Source organism: Megalopta genalis, unplaced genomic scaffold (genome assembly GCF_051020955.1).
Source record: "Megalopta genalis isolate 19385.01 unplaced genomic scaffold, iyMegGena1_principal scaffold0052, whole genome shotgun sequence".
NCBI lineage: Eukaryota > Metazoa > Arthropoda > Insecta > Hymenoptera > Halictidae > Megalopta > Megalopta genalis.
Window position 1 is genome coordinate 35,001 of NW_027476121.1, and position 4,565 is coordinate 39,565.

The window sequence follows — 4,565 nt, forward strand, 5'->3', positions numbered from 1 at the left end:
ATATATATATACGTCCCACGCTCATGCTGCCACTAGCGCGCAACAGAGTAGGGTGTCAATGACAACGACACAGCATTGAAACGAGCTACACAAGCCGGTCTCTCTTGATACCAATGTAAACGAGCATTAAGTTATCTTCAGACTGCCCGATATTTTCGTCCTTTGGACTTTCCCAACGATTCCTTTTTTTCTTTTTTTTTTTTACACCACAGCGAAGACTTGAGGAAGCGTGATTAGCACGCTCGCATCCCTCCCTGTCCTACTACAACTGTGTGTGTGTGTGTGTAAAGAAAGAAAAAAGAATACATTGGCTTTCTCTCTATCGAGAAGATGGCCTACGCAACGCAGATCAAAGGCCTAATACGTGTAATATAATACGCGTCTGGCCGTGTATAAATCACGCACGAATGATCTGGTCGGGCCCAACTCTTCTCGTACGCTTATTTTTCCGTGTTGAGGCACTATCATAAAATCACACAAACCCCAACACGTGTGTGTCTTGGAAGGAAGATGGCCTACGCAACGCAGATCAAAGGCCTAATACGTGTAGTACACACGTCTGCCGTGTAAATCACGCACGAATGATCTGGTCGGGCCCAACTCTTCTCCACCACACCACATCCCAACTTTGTACATTTTTATATATTTTTGTGCGTTGGGGCACCTTCATAATCACAAACCCCAACAACACATATATCTCTCTCTCTTTGAAAGATTTGTTGTGGCCTACGCAACGCAGATCAAAGGCCTAATACGTGTAGTACACACGTCTGGCCGTGTAAATCACGCACGAATGATCTGGCGGGCTCAACAATATCTTTTTTTTTTATATGAATTCTTATCCACAAACTAATCGAATTCATTTTCTCTCCTCCTCTCCTCTCTCTTTGAGATATATTGGAACATTGTAATGATCCTTCCGCAGGTTCACCTACGGAAACCTTGTTACGACTTTTACTTCCTCTAAATAATCAAGTTTGGTCATCTTCCCGGCATCATCGGCAATGCCGAAACATTGCCGCGCACCAGTCCGAAGACCTCACTAAATCATTCAATCGGTAGTAGCGACGGGCGGTGTGTACAAAGGGCAGGGACGTAATCAACGCGAGCTTATGACTCGCGCTTACTGGGAATTCCTCGTTCATGGGGAATAATTGCAAGCCCCAATCCCTAGCACGAAGGAGGTTCAGCGGGTTACCCGGGCCTTTCGGCCAGGGAACACACGCTGATTCCTTCAGTGTAGCGCGCGTGCGGCCCAGAACATCTAAGGGCATCACAGACCTGTTATTGCTCAATCTCGTGCGGCTAGAAGCCGCCTGTCCCTCTAAGAAGATTTGTTTGTACGTTGGTAGTAAAAACCCCACCGGCAGAAGCCGAGAGCCTTCGAGATACCATAATTACGTCTATTTAGCAGGCTAGAGTCTCGTTCGTTATCGGAATTAACCAGACAAATCGCTCCACCAACTAAGAACGGCCATGCACCACCACCCACCGAATCAAGAAAGAGCTATCAATCTGTCAATCCTTCCGGTGTCCGGGCCTGGTGAGGTTTCCCGTGTTGAGTCAAATTAAGCCGCAGGCTCCACTCCTGGTGGTGCCCTTCCGTCAATTCCTTTAAGTTTCAGCTTTGCAACCATACTTCCCCCGGAACCCAAAAGCTTTGGTTTCCCGGAAGCTGCCCGCCGAGTCATCGTAGGAACTTCGGCGGATCGCTAGCTGGCATCGTTTATGGTTAGAACTAGGGCGGTATCTGATCGCCTTCGAACCTCTAACTTTCGTTCTTGATTAATGAAAACATTTTTGGCAAATGCTTTCGCTTCTGTCCGTCTTGCGACGATCCAAGAATTTCACCTCTAACGTCGCAATACGAATGCCCCCATCTGTCCCTATTAATCATTACCTCGGGGTTCCGAAAACCAACAAAATAGAACCGAGGTCCTATTCCATTATTCCATGCACACAGTATTCAGGCGAAGGTAGCCTGCTTTGAGCACTCTAATTTGTTCAAAGTAAACGTACCGGCCCACCTCGACACTCAGTGAAGAGCACCGCGATGGGATATTAGTTGGACCGCCCCGTGAAGAGCAAAGCCCACCGGTAGGACGTACCACATAATGCCAGTTAAACACCGCGAGCGATGAACCGACACTGTGACACACAGATTCAACTACGAGCTTTTTAACCGCAACAACTTTAATATACGCTATTGGAGCTGGAATTACCGCGGCTGCTGGCACCAGACTTGCCCTCCAATGGATCCTCGTTAAAGGATTTAAAGTGTACTCATTCCGATTACGGGGCCTCGGATGAGTCCCGTATCGTTATTTTTCGTCACTACCTCCCCGTGCCGGGAGTGGGTAATTTGCGCGCCTGCTGCCTTCCTTGGATGTGGTAGCCGTTTCTCAGGCTCCCTCTCCGGAATCGAACCCTGATTCCCCGTTACCCGTTACAACCATGGTAGGCGCAGAACCTACCATCGACAGTTGATAAGGCAGACATTTGAAAGATGCGTCGCCGGTGCTATAAGACCATGCGATCAGCACAAAGTTATTCAGAGTCACCAAAGCAAACGATGGACGAGTGTAAACACCCGCCACCGATTGGTTTTGATCTAATAAAAGCGTTCCTACCATCTCTGGTCGGAACTCTGTTTTGCATGTATTAGCTCTAGAATTACCACAGTTATCCAAGTAAATTTTAGTACGATCTAAGAAACCATAACTGATTTAATGAGCCATTCGCGGTTTCACCTTAATACGGCATGTACTGAGACATGCATGGCTTAATCTTTGAGACAAGCATATGACTACTGGCAGGATCAACCAGGGAACTATACAATATGTATATATAAAATGGACAAAATTTAAATCCTTTTCCATCGTCGCCTGTTTCATATATATATGTCAGGTCGACACACCATTTTTCTCTTTCAAATATGTACAAGTTTTGCCACATTCCGCGCTTGTAACATATCTTCTTTAACGCTCAATTTCTTTCATTTTTCTACCATACAGATATTTTACCGTACGCCCAAAAACGTACGTATTATATTTTTGTTCTATCATAAAATCACATTTTTCTACGTACGCCAGCTTCGTACGTTTCTATCTTTGCCTTCATAAAATCACAAGATAATTTTATCTTCAAGAGTCTCGCTATTAACATCTTGTAAGATAAATGTACGTCCCAGCTAAAACGTACAAATACTTCAAGTTAAGTAATAATATATCATCGCTATTGACAAATTTTTAAGATCCAAGACACAGTTCTCTCTATATGTTTTAATATTTTTTATGTACTCAAATATATTCAAAGGAAAAAGTACATGGGTGATGCCATAGTCGTGGAAGCGCGTACGCTCACGCTGATCTTCTGACCGCCGGAAGCACGAAACCTCTGATCTGGGCAAAATCGGCAAGCCGAGGAAGAACGGACAGGACACATGCTGGACTGGCGAGAAAGCGTGTTCTTCCGCTCGCGCTAGGCATTTCGATTTCTGACACCTCTTGATTTAAAAAATCAGTTTTTTGATAGTTTTCTCTCTCCACTGGGCTATTTCATTTTAGCCACAGTTTTCAATTGGTACGATTTGCTTCCAAATCTTACAGATGCATTTTAAAAAATTTTTCCATCGCTCGGACAGAAGAGTCGATTGCTCAGTGAGTACGAGTATACATACAAAGTGCATACGGGTAACCAACCCCGTAGGGCTTGCCACATATGGGCCATTCGGTCAAAGACACCGACCCGTGGCCACGCTGTGTGGAGAAAAGTCCGTAACGTAAACGGCACGAAACAGTCAGGACCGAAGCCCCGAAGGAGCTCTGAGACAGCTTCTCGACCGAGATCGTAGAATTGGCCCAAAACCCGCTCTGCTCCGTCCGCCTCGCACGGACCGTGTATCTCTTATAGATACCGAACGGCCGGCAAGGACGCCGGCGCCGCCGGCCGAATAGCACGCGCGCTTATGAGTGTAAACCGCTGCGGCAACAGACCGCCCGGCCGTGCTGTTGTAACATAGCGCGTGAACGAACGAAAAAAATTTTTATAGTAAACATTAAAATAAATTACACTACCGTAAACTAGACAAAAAATTACACATTTTTTCCCAATATGAAAATTTTCACAAACTTTTTAAAGTCCCATCGCATCGAGTAAACTTTTTTAATAACGCGTCCGCACGATTCTAAATGCTTAATCCATATGTGAAATCGTTCACTGATCACGAATATCGCATTTAAAAAAATTACAAAAATTTATTTTTCAAAATAATCAAAAAAAACCGAAAAATCACAAGAGTAAAGTACCATTATTTTAAACAACATGTCGTTCTAAATGCTTAATCCCTATGTAAAAAAGTTATTTAAGCAAGAATATGTAATCGAAAAAAATTAGAAAAATTTATTTTAGCCGTAAATCGAAAATAATGGGGACACCGGAGCTGTTCGAAGCGCCGAGACGCGCCGCGTACGGCCGAATATTTTCTAAGTCCCAACGTACCGATCAAGAGTAAAGTACCATTTTCCTACATTAGATTTCGTTCTAAATGCTTAATCCCTATGTAA

The 4,565-nt window shown here is 44.4% G+C and overlaps 1 non-coding gene across 1 annotated transcript; it reads right to left on the bottom strand.

The window, feature by feature from the left end:
• Nucleotides 1-908: 908 nt before the first annotated feature.
• LOC143261479 (small subunit ribosomal RNA) lies at nt 909-2,829 on the bottom strand. The gene has a single exon (XR_013035592.1). It is a non-coding gene; the product is annotated as a small subunit ribosomal RNA (ribosomal RNA).
• Between the last annotated feature and the right edge of the window lie 1,736 nt (nt 2,830-4,565).